General features: G+C 47.7%; 1 long non-coding RNA gene across 2 annotated transcripts; it reads right to left on the bottom strand.

Moving 5' to 3' along the window:
• Window positions 1–4306: 4306 nt before the first annotated feature.
• LOC132372712 (uncharacterized) lies at window positions 4307–8179 on the bottom strand. Of its 2 annotated transcripts, none has more exons than XR_009505237.1 (3): window positions 8055–8179; window positions 5805–5907; window positions 4307–4343 (listed from the first exon to the last, which is right to left on the bottom strand). It is a non-coding gene; the product is annotated as an uncharacterized LOC132372712 (long non-coding RNA). The 2 variants fall into 2 exon arrangements; XR_009505238.1 differs by lacking the exon at window positions 4307–4343 and adding an exon at window positions 5123–5330.
• Between the last annotated feature and the right edge of the window lie 4372 nt (window positions 8180–12551).

The following is a 12551-nucleotide window of genomic DNA, read 5'->3' as shown; positions in this document are numbered from 1 at the left end:
TTTCATCTTTCCCTCCATTTCTTAGATAGATTCTTTCTATGTGGTGGGTAAGATAGCTGCCCACCTCTCTAGAACCACATTCTACTTGCTTAGCAATCCCTGAGTGAAGAGACAATCTCTTCCTATTTTCTTATAGAAAGTTCCAGACAGGTCTGGATTAGCTTGTTTGGAGCCACATACCTATCTTTAAGCCAATCACTGTGACCAGGAGATGGAGCCCTCTTTTTGTCCAGGTCTGGAACACCTGCCCACCACTGTAGCCCTATCAAACCACATGGGATGGCTACTTTACCTTAAAATAGAGACAAAGGAAGAGAGAAAGAAAGGCTCTGTTATCAGAAAGTCACGTGATGCTGGGAAGACAGGTGGTATGAGCATCCTCATTTTACAGGTCAAGAATCTGATGCTCAAAAATAGTGAAGGTATTTGCTCAAGTTTGCCCAAGTTCACAAAGCTAGAAGACAGTACAGCCAAGACAGAAAACTGGGTCTTGTGGATGCCAAAGCTCCTGTACTCAATGGCCAAATTATACAATAGTGTTTGCAAACAAACGACGATGAGACAGTGTGATGTGAGCAATGGTAAAGAACCGGCCGTGGTACAGAGATAATGGAGCAGAGCTGGGCAACGGCGGGGTGATGAGATGAGTCAGGGGAGGACTCCTCAGAGGAGGTGGTGCTTAAGCTGGGTCCTTAGGGAGGGTCACTCCAGGACAAGGGACCAGCATGTTCAAATGTGCCTCGGGAACCTGCAAAATTTTGGAAGAGGGGAGGGATAAAGATTCCCAGCTGAGGGATAAGGATCTCTGGGTTCAAGGATTCGTATAGTCTGAGAATTTATCTCTGAATCCAGCCTGGTTTATAAACTGAAAAAATAATACATCCATATCACAATTTATCAGATATATTTTAAAGTATTACTGAAATCATGGCAGCTTTTTTTGGTAGATGTTTTCTCAACTAATAGATACTAAAAGTAGAACTATTACCATGCTTGGTTCAGGAATTATTTTGACATTATAAAGGAGGTTTATACTGAAAAAGAGACATTGATTCTCAAATGCATGTTACAAAAGGGTCACTTCTAAAAATGGGGCAGAGGAGGGCAGCAGGACCTGCTCAAGGGTTTTCAATGTTATCCCAAAATCAGGGGTGAGGGGTGGGCTGGAGGGTTTTAGGCAGTGGAATGGTCGATTCAGAGTGTGTGGAAGGTGGTTGGAGGGGCTGATTTTGCAGACAGAGGCGCATATAGAGGCTGCTGCTGGTGAGTGTCAGGAGATTATAGGACGAAGAGCACAGGCTCTGGAGCCAGACTGCCTGGGTTCAAATCCCAGCTTTGTTACTTATCTGCTGTGTGGCTTTGGGCAAGATACTTAGCCTCTCTGATGCCTTAGTTTTTCCATCTGTAAAATGGGAATGATGACAGCTTTAGATAGAGGAGCTGAAAAATGCAAAGTGGCTGGAATTATGCCCAGGGTTAACACCATGTAGGAATATTATCACCTCTTATGTGTGTATATATTTATATGGATATTTACTATTATGGTCCAAGAAAGTCTTTGCAGTGGCCTGAACTGTAGGGCATAGAGAGCTGGTGAAGAAATACTTGGAGGCATATACATATTTACATGTATCTACAAAGTTACACGTATCCACTTCTATTTCAAATACCATATAGACATATTGATATATCTATCTGTATTGTAACTGTATACTCTTTGAGGGCAGAAATATTTTCCTAGGTGTTTTGCTCCCCCTGCTAGGGACCCACTGACTGATTTCCCATCATGCAGAGAAAGGTTCTGGGGTCTGTCTTTAATGCAGAGAACGTGGACCTGGAGAAGGACACAGAAGACTCCCTTCTTCAGCCCAGGACGGGCAGTCAGTCTGCGGACCTCTGAGGGAGCTTCACAGGAGACAGGTGAGGATGGAACCAGGCTGGGATCTCTTGTTTCCTCAGAGCTCAAGAGTAAAGGAGAACGGGGAGCAGACCCGGAGGGCAGCCGTGGGACGAGTGACCGTGCTCTGGGGCAGGGTTGGCTCCTGGGACATTTCTGCCCCTCCGCACTCCCCCCTCAGCACTTCCTGGGCTCAAGAGGGGACTGGGGAGTCCCATCACTGCCTTTACAGCTCACAGGCTTCCCTCCATGGGAAAAGGGGCGGCACGCTTCCCCCATTAGCCAGAGGAGGAAATGGACGTCTGGAGAGGCAAGTGGTTGCATTCCATGTGAGAGAGAACTGAGGGAACAACCCTGCTGAGCCTGTGTGAACTGGGGCCTTAACGTAGCATCTCAGGAATCTGCTGAAGTGGGTGGATTGCGCCCATTTGACAGGTGGTGAAACCAAGCTCGGGTGGTTAGAGTATTTCCTTGAGTTCTCAGGTAGCCTAGAATTTGCAATACCTTTCCTTCCATCATAATGAGCAGGGAGGGAAGTGAGAGGAGGGAATTCAGGGATCAGCCCACATGTTTGATTCATCCTACTGATGTTTCTTTGTCATTTGTGGATCTAAGACTTTAACTGAACTCTTGCCCTGGAGTTTGGAGTCTTTAGGGAGCTGCTTGCTGTAGCCTCCTCAGCCTGGAGAGTGGGGCCCCCGCCTCCGCCCTTCTCCAAGGTCACTTAACTATGGGACTTGACTTTCACTTACCCTGGAGGATAGTCCTGGTGATGATCCTCGCCCCTCCCTCTCACCCTCCAAAAGTGGAGGGGCCTTAGCCCACATCTGTGGTCTGAGGGAATTCAAGCGGGGGCATCACCTCCTGCCTCTGGCCCTTAACTGCTCACCCCTCAGCCTGCAAGACCAGGTACCAGCTGTGCCAACAAGAATGGACCTCTCCTAAAACTCTAATTTGAAAAGATGCATGCACCCCAATGTTCACAGCAGCACTATGTACAATCACCAAGACGTGGAAGCAACCTAAGTGTCCATCAACAGATGACTGGATAAAGAACATGTGATATGTATATACACACATACATACATACATATATACATACACACACAATGGACTATTACTCAGCCATAAGAAGAATGAAATAATGCCATTTGCAGCAATGTGGATGGACCTAGAGACTGTCATACTGAGTGAAGTAAGTCAGACAGAGAAAGACATATCATATGATTTCACTTATATGTGCAATCTAAAATATGATACAAATGAACTTATTTACAAAACAGAAACAGACTCCCAGACACAGAAAACAAACTTATGGTTACCAAAAGGGGAAAGGGATGAGGGAGGGATAAATTAGGAGTTTGGGATTAACAGATACAAACTCCTATACATAAAATAGATAAACAACAAGGTCCCACTGTATCGTATGGGGAACTATATTCAATATCTTGTAATAAACTACAATGGAAAAGATTTGCATTTCTCTAATAATTAGTGATATTGAGCATCTTTTCATGTGCTTTTTAACCATCTGTATGTCTCCTTTGGAGAAATGTCTATTTAGATCAAAATGTCATTTTTTGATTGAATTGTTTGTTTTTTTTGATATTGAGCCTCATGAGCTGTTTGTATATTTTGGAGATCAATCCCTTGTTGGTTGCTTCATTTGCAAATATTTTCTCCCATTCTGAGGGTTTTCTTTTTGTTTCGTTTATGGTTTCCTTTGCTGTGAAAATGAGTATGAAAAACAATATATATATATACATATATATGTATATCTGAATCACTTTGGTGTATACCAGAAACATACAACACGACATCGTAAATTAATTGTACTTCAATTTTTTAAAAAAGCAAAATAAAAAGAAAGGATCTCTCCTCTCTTGCTTTTCTGAAAATCATTTTAAGAATTTGGGTAGGAATTTGGAGTTCCTGAAAGTTCACTGCTGAAGAATCTGTTCAGAACCCAGCAAAGAGTTGAGTATATTTCAATTTCTGGTGCAAGACATCATTCTTCCAATCTCCCAGTGGTGCTACACAAGCAAGGCAACCTGGTGGTACATGTGCGCATGTGCAGCTATTGAGTGCATGACCCATTCCTATGGCCACTCTCTGCATTAGGTCTTCCCGTTGGTGTGACACTCCAGGGAAGTCCTCTCATGAGTCCCTATTTACACAACCCGAAGTGGAGGCTCAGAGAGGGTGACTCTCTGGCCACGTCACACAGGAAGAGCTGGCAGTTCAAGCTAATACTATCCTTTCCTGTCGCCGGGCAATGGTAGCAGGCATTGCTGTCCCCAGACACTCACCCCCGGGACTCACCTCATCGCTGCCCCAGCTCGACCCTCCTGCACCACCGCAGCCCTCCCTCGTGGACACCAGGCTGCCCATTCTACAGTCCATCTGGTCAGGGAGGTAGTCTGACAATATTCGGAAAGGGCTGAAACTAAGGGAAAAGCAAAAGCAAAACAATAATAATGGAGAAGGAGAAGGAAAAGAGCAAAGTCTCTCAGGGAATGAGATCATGTAATCAAGACACCTTGGCACAGTCCTATAGGGAAAATATCACCTTCATTCTCCAGACGTGAAACTGATGTTCCTAAAGGTTAAGCAATTTGCCCCAAGGTCACACAGCTAATAAGTCAGCCAAGCCAGGCTTTGAACCCAAGTCAATATGGCACCAAGATCTACATAGTTTCCTTTCCACTCTGCCGCTAAAAGGTCCCTGACCTCAACAGGCTCGTAGACAGGGTGGGAGCACACAAGTCAGTGGATAATTGCTCCACAGGAACTCTCCTAGTAAACGCAGGGAACGTGAACATGGCGTGTAATCAGGGGGCAGAGGGGAGCAATCAAGGAGGGCTTCTGGAAAGCGGTGACACCCGAATTAAGTCGTGAGGGATGAGTGGCAGGTGTCATGGGCCTGCAAGAGGGAGAGGGTGAGGAAACATCCAGAGAGGGAGTACGGTGTCAGATCTGGCCATTCCTACAAGCCGTTGTTATGGTGGCCTAGGAAATCCTTCAAGGCAAACGGAAGGCTGTGTCTCCTATGAGTGTGAACCCACCATGACTACACCTGTGAAACCAGCTGTTGTGTGATATTTTGTCATCTGCATATTCACGAAAAATCTTGTGAAAGAAATGTTTTTAATTGAGGTGGCAGTCACACAACAGAAAGCTACCCTTTTATTTATTTATTTATTTATTTATTTTATTTATGGCTGTGTTAGGTCTTCGTTTCTGTGTGAGGGCTTTCTCTAGTTGCAGCAAGTGGGGACCACTCTTCATCGCGGTGCGCGGGCCTTTCACTGTCGCGGCCTCTCTTGTTGGGGAGCACAGGCTCCAGACGTGCAGGCTCAGTAATTGTGGCTCACGGGCTAGTTGCTCCGCGGCATGTGGGATCTTCCCAGACCAGGGCTCGAACCCGTGTTCCCTGCATTGGCAGGCAGATTCTCAACCACTGCGCCACCAGGGAAGCCCAGAAAGCTACCCATTTTAAAGTGAATCATTCAGTGGCATTTAATGCCTTCACAATATTGTGCGACCATTACCTCTATCTAGTTCCCAAACCTCTTCATCAACCATAATAAAATCCTTTATCCATTACGCAGTTACTCTCTATTCTCACCTCTCCCAGCCCCTGGCCACCACCGACCCACTTTCTGTCCCTATGGATTTTATTCTGATTATCTCATATAAATAGAATTGTGCAGTATGTGGCCTTTTGTAACTGCCTTCTTTCACTGAGCGTGTTCTCAAGGTTTCATTTCATAATTTATGTCTTTTCCAGTTAAGGAGGAGACGACAGAGCCTGGACCATGGTCTAAATATGACCCAGCTTCTCCAGCCCCTGCCTGGGCCCTCTCCCTCCACACCTCTTCTTCCTCTTCCCTTTGGCATGTCCTACCTGCCTTCAGGACCCAGGAGGCGATCCACAGGCCTGGGTGTGTGTCCTCACTCTGCTGTGTCCCTTGACGTGTTCCACGCCCTCTGAGCCTCAGGCTTCCCATCTGTAAAATGAGATGGTTGACACAACAATGTAATACACTTAACACAACTGAACTTTACACTTTGAAGTGGTTAAGATGGTGGACGTGATGTATTTTTTCTTTTTTTAAATTACGTAGCAGCTATGATTGAATACTTACTATGTTGTAAGCACTGTGCTTACAACACATGCTTTTTTTTTTTTTTTTTTTTTTAATTTATTTTTGGCTGTGTTGGGTCTTCGTTTCTGTGCGAGGGCTTTCTCTAGTTGTGGCAAGCGGGGGCCACTCTTCATCGCGGTGCGCGGGCCTCTCACTATCGCGGCCTCTCTTGTTGCGGAGCACAGGCTCCAGACGCGCAGGCTCAGCAATTGTGGCTCACGGGCCTAGTTGCTCCGCGGCATGTGGGATCTTCCCAGACCAGGGCGCGAACCTGTGTCCCCTGCATTGGCAGGCAGATTCTCAACCACTGCGCCACCAGGGAAGCCCAACGTGATGTATTTTTTATCACAATTTTTAAAAAAGCAATACAAGGAAAGAACTTTAAAAATGAGATGGTTGAATTGATCAATTGATGGCTAAAGGCCACCCAATCCTATAGCACAATAAGACCAAGGACTCATGATTGAGAGTCGTGGAAAACAAAGGCTGGCCAAGGAGACAAAGGAAGGAAAGGAAAAGTCCAGTCAAGGAAGAGAGAGAGAGGGAGGGAAGGAGGAGGGGATATGGAGAGAGGGGGGATGGGGAGAGAGATGGGGGGAGATAGTAAGAGAGGAGAGACAGGGGAGAGGAGGGAGAGGGGAGAGAAGGAAGGAGAAGGGAAGGAGAGGAAGGGGGAGAGGGAGAGAGGAGATGTACAGGGAGAAGGGGGGAGGGGAGGAGGGCTGTCCTGCAGTCTTTCTCTGCCTTGCTTTGCCCATATGTTTATTTCCAGATTCTCAGTTATTGTCAATCACTGTCACTCTCCAAACTTCAGTCCGATCTCTAATACAATCTGTGGATTAGTCTACAGTACTGGAGCAAGATGGGAACCACTGGGTTTTCAAATAGATTCAGCTTCTGTGATTTACGATATCTTTTCAATAGAATTTGACCCAGAACCAGAATGAAAGCAATACAGAGCAGGTAAGAAAAAGCGATGATTCAACCATGTCCTTAAAACACGTTGGTCGTGTCACCAAGGGCTTTCCCACTAGGGGCCAACATCAGGCCTCCCCCCATTGGCTGAAGGGACACCAAGACGTGTAGGCACCAAATATTCCAGATTTGCTTAGTCTGGTTTCAAATATCCAGTTCCCTGTTCCCCAAAGCACCCTCTCTTATCAGAATATGAACTGCAATTTTTGGCCTACAAGTGAGAGCCCCGTGAATATGAGGCTTGAACCCCAAGGGAAGGCTGCAGTTCCTGAAAGACTAATTCTACACCAGCAGGTGCCCCTGAAGTACAGGTGAATAAGTGGATTTAGATGGCTTTAGAAGTAGCAATCCAAGAATGTTTTAGAGAGCAACGACTGTCCACACACAGCCAAAAATAAAGACATCAGTTTGATTTATTCTCCTTGGAGGCCGTCCTGGAGAAGCTGGATGCCGGTGTTTGTGCCTCAAACTCCCAGCTGAAAAGGCAGCTGGAAACATAGAAAGAACAAGTGGAATAATGGGGCCATTACCAAGGTAGTGATAGACGTCAATGCAGGGGCTAGGAGGAGCATATGGTCAGGGGGCAGAAACCAAGGAGGGCTTCCAGTAAGTGGTGGCATCCAAGCTGAGTCACCAAGGGTGATTGGCAGGTGGATGGCCTGGCAGGAATGGGAAGGCAAAAAAGCCTCCAGAAATGATGACAGTGGCTGTACTTGGGTAGCAATGGATATTGGTGACTCCCCCACCCTAGCCCCTCTATTTTCCATTGTTTCTGTGAAGAGTATATATCGCTTTCATAATAAAAACATTTTTTAAGAAAGTAAAGGTAACCATTTCAAAAGACTTGGAGAGTTTTCATGAGAACGTGGTCCATGTCTTGGTGGTGGAAATGGAGACCCCTTCCCTCTTGCACCCCTTCCAGCAGCCTCTCTCTGTTGCTGGCGTAATAGTTTGCTAGGGCTGCCACAACAAAGGACCCCAGGCTGAGGGACTTAGACAACAGACATTCATCTCCTCACAGTTGTGGAGCCTACAAGTTCAAGATCAAGGTGTCAGCAGGGTTGTTCCTCTTGAGACCTCTCCCTTTGGCTTGCAGACGGCCATCTTCTCCCTGCGTCTTCACATGGTCTTCCCTCTGTGTGTCCGGATCCCAATTTCCTTTTCCTATAAGAACAGCAGTCACAGTGGATTAGGGCCCACCCTAGTGTCCTCATGTTAGTTACCTCTATAAAGACCTTATCTCCAAAAACAGTCACAGTCTGAGGTCCTAGAGGTCAGGACTTCAACAGATGAACTTTCGGAGGACACAATTCAGTCCATAACACTGGGGTACAGATAAATAGTTCAGGATGAGTCTTTTGTTTTCCCCCATTGCTGTGGGAGAGTTCAGAACGTTAGTATTTACTTGATTTTTATGCAAGGATGCTTGATGCTGGAGAGGATGCATGTGGACTGTTAGAGCTCCTGCGCCCACCTGTGGGGAAGTACCAGGCACCACCGTCCATCCCAAGAGCCAGTTAAGAGCACACTGGATGGGAGTCCTGAAAAACACATGGAAATGTATCACCCATCTCCTGCGGGTGCGCCTGCATGCACGCATGAGTGAGAGCGCACGCACACAAACGCACGCACACGTCACATACACACAGAAATACACAACCTCTGTCAATGATCATTCTAACTCTTTGTTATGGGATGTGGGTTGTTTTGGTGATGGGAGCCAGGATAGACAGAGGTAGAAATGGATTGAGGCAGAGACGATAATGTGAGAAAGGCTGTTGCCTTTAGAACCTAGGATGGCTTTATCCATCTGAGCTGGGCTCAAGACAGGGTGTTGTCTGCTCCCCTGATGTCAGCAGGTGTCTGGGAGCCAAGAGAGCCCTTAAACACTCTGCAGACCAACCTCTCTCTGCTTGTCCACACACATCCCCCAGCACAATCCGAGAAGGCAGAGTCCCAGGTACTGCCCGTTACCAATTTCTACCAGATTTTCCGACTTTAACAGTCATGACCTTGGAGTGTCCTGCTCCCCTTTATAACTCCAGCTTCACAGGGACCAAACCCTTCCTTGATTTTCTCTGAGCACCACTGAGATGGGACGGAATTTTCAATGGAGGGACACAAACTCAGGTGGCCAAGAGCCCTAATCACCTGGATTTACAGAGCTCCAACCCTGGCTTACTTGCCAGAGTCCTAGCTCCATCTAGGACCACCCTGGCTCTCAGATCCCGCTCTCAGCCCCTTGCACCTTTCACATCCTCCACCTTTCCTTCTCCTTTGTCGGTAGCTCCTGACTTCCCCAGCAAGGACACTGAGTCCGGCCTCAGAGACCTTCCTGGGAAAGCCAGGGGTGGTCAGGGTCCGGCACTCCCTGGTTCCCCACGTTTCCATTCACAAAGCCACTCTGGGGTCCTCTCAGTGGGAGGACTGGGTCAAGGGTAAATTCCTCACAATGATAACCACCCTGATTATCATTTCTGTATCCTCCAAAACCCTTACTCAGAGAGGGTCTCATTTAGTATTCAACACAGCTTCCTCCTCAGCTCCATTTTACAGATGAAGAAACTGAGGCCCAGAGAGGCGAAGCGACTGGCTCAAGGTCACACAGTGGGTAAGTGGCAGGGACCCAGGGCTGTCTATCTTCAGTGGTGAAATTGTACTTAAATACAGGCGGGAGGGGAAACAAGGCCACAGGCTCAAGATCTGGCTCTCAGGAATGGGGCCAAGATTCCTTCGAGTTAATACACATCATCTCACAGGGCTGACCTCATAAATATCATTAGATCCTGCAGCCTCCACCCAGCCTGCCAGGGCCCTGGACGTGAGGAACTCTGTATCCTGTTCCTGGCCACAGCATGTGGAAATAGTGTGAACTAATGAAATATCACCAGCGAAGCTAAAAGCTGAATTCTCGTCTCCTGGCAGACGGCAGCTAGGAGACTGCTGACCCACACACACTGGCCTCCTTCCCTCCACCGGCTGGGAGGCCAGAGCGGGCTTTAGGAAGAACACTGGATAGGGGTGGAAGCAGACAGACCAGGCTCTGGTCTCTGCATGCTGTGTGACCTTGGACAAGTGACTTGACCTCTCTGAACTTAAGCTTTTTCATCTATAAAAAGAGGATAATGGGATCCATTTCAGTAATATATACATGGAAGTGTTCAGCTGAAGGCCAGGCACAGTTTGGGGACCAAGGGGATGGAAGAGGCAAGGTCAGTGTGGGGATGTGACATCCATCTACGTACCCAGCCCACCTCATCACTGTTCAGAGTAAGAAACCCTGAAGCTAGGAGAAAATTCCACTAGGCACTGATGCTGCCTTTAAGTAGAGGACCAAGGGGGTGGGAGTAGCCGCCTGTTAGGCCACACAAGGATCAGGATGGGGTTGGAGATCTCAAGTTCAGAAAGGCCACTTTGGGCCCCAGAGTGAATCATTCTTGAGAAGTTCGGATGTATTCTGTCATCAAACTCACCAAGGACTTAGGGCATAAACCTCCTTAGTGCCTGGCATGCTTGGGCATCCCCCGACCCCAGAGACTAGCTCAGTGAATAGTTCATGGCTTTGACTGCCCAGAATCCTTTACCTCTTCCCCACACAGTTCCTATGGTGTAGACTTGAAGGCGCCTTGCAGCCCAGGTCTGTGCAACCCTTGTAATTGATAGTGACCAGTTCAGGGGTGGTATATGACCAAACCAAGCTAATCACAGCCAGTGAAACTCAACTCTGGGAATTCTGACCAAGATCTTAGGGCAGTGGACTCCCTTTTCCCCACAGGACTTGGACCTGAAAGTTTACAGCACTGAAGGGGAGGGCAGTGCTGTAATCCTCAGGGGGACAGCCAATCTGAGAAGGTGGCCAATGCAGCACAAGACATTGCTGAGAAATAGAGAGAAACAGCATTCTCGTGGCAGTTGAGTTCTGGATCAAGCCATACCTGAACCTTCCTGGCCTTATCAGTCACATGAGTCAATAAAGGCCCCTTTTGCCTTTTTTTGGCATAGAATTTTTCTTTCTGCTCTGTGACCTTAGGCAAGTCACCTAACCTCTCTGAGCCTTGTTCCCTCATTAGTAAAATCCTGAAGGCAGTGCCTACCTTGTAAGGAGCGTTACAAGGACAAAAGCATGATGCAGTGTGCACTGCACAGTACTCAACAAATGAGCGTGATTATTTCCCCAGATCCTAGCCAGGGATCTTCCTCTAGGGCTCGTCAAGATGCTGCATTCCCGCCCCCCAGAGCTCAGCTGTGCCTGTGACTTGACCTCCCTGATGACCACCAAAGCTCTTTGTCCAGCTCGACCTCTCTCCAGAGGTCAGAGCTCCTGGGCACGTCCACCAGAATGTCCTCCAGGCGTCCCAAACCCAGCACAAGGTTCTGGCTGGTTCACTACTCTCTGTGTGATTTGGGTCTGTCACCTTGGTCTTGGTTTCTCCACCTATAACATGAGAAGGTTGCAGTAGATGATTACAGAGGTTCTCCCAGCCCTAACATCCTAGGACTCTCCACCTCCCATGTATCATCTCCCCAGCTTGACACCACTTCCTCCCCAGACTTACCACCTTCAAAAGCAGTGCCGCCATTCTCCAATGAACCCCAGGTTGAAAACTTAGAGTCAGCTTGGTCTTGTCCATCTTGTTAATCACAGCTCCCAAGTCTGGGAGAGTCTCCTCAGAGATGCTACCCTATCTCTACACCCCTCCCTGATGCCACTACCATCACCCTAGTCCAGATCCCTAGCCCTACACATCCGGTCCAGCACTGGCTTCCCCATCCAGGCCCCCCTCTGCTCCTTCCATCCTTGGAGCCAATCAGTGGTCAATGAAGGACAGGTGCAGCTTCCCTCCCAATCCACCTCTGCATGGAGGCTGGGCCTCCTAATGTCACTGTCAGGAACTAGACTGCCCTATTGACAACGTCAGTGCCTGGAGATTCTTTTTAAGGCTGGGGACGAGAAGAGGAAGTTTTCATGGTGTTCATAGTAGATACTCAGTAACTATGTGCTGAATTCATTCATTCCCTCATGCTTTCCAAAACTCACCCCTTGGATGGTCATCTCCAATCCAAGACAGACCACCCCAGAGACCCAGTCTCATGAAAGCTGTGGCCATTCTCTTCACAAACGAGCACTTGCACGTGACTTTGGGAATATAATTTCAGAGGGTTCTTCGTCCCGCAGCCCATCTATTGAGCCAAGTTTACCCCTGTTTGAGCTCATTTTACAGATGGAGAGACTGAGATGCAAAGAGAGGAAGGAATTTGTTAGCGAACATGCAGACCATGTGTTTCTGGGAGGCACTAGGTCAGCTTATGAAAATGCTGGGTCCACTCGCAGCTCCGGGTCCACAGCTTTGAGTAGGTCAATCACGGAACCCCTAACATCTCTGTTTCCTCACCCGTGAAAGAGGGACCAGGCCTTCACTGCAAGGCTGCAGTTAGATGGTGTAGGAATAGGAACCTAGCCCAGCCCCGTGCGTGGAAGACAAGTCCTGTTCCATCCCTCTGCTTGCTTTTTCTCTTCCCTTCCTTGTAGG

The sequence above is a fragment of the Balaenoptera ricei genome, chromosome 10 (assembly GCF_028023285.1).
Source record: "Balaenoptera ricei isolate mBalRic1 chromosome 10, mBalRic1.hap2, whole genome shotgun sequence".
Classification (NCBI taxonomy): Eukaryota; Metazoa; Chordata; class Mammalia; order Artiodactyla; family Balaenopteridae; genus Balaenoptera; species Balaenoptera ricei.
This window is presented reverse-complemented; position numbering and strand designations above follow the sequence as displayed.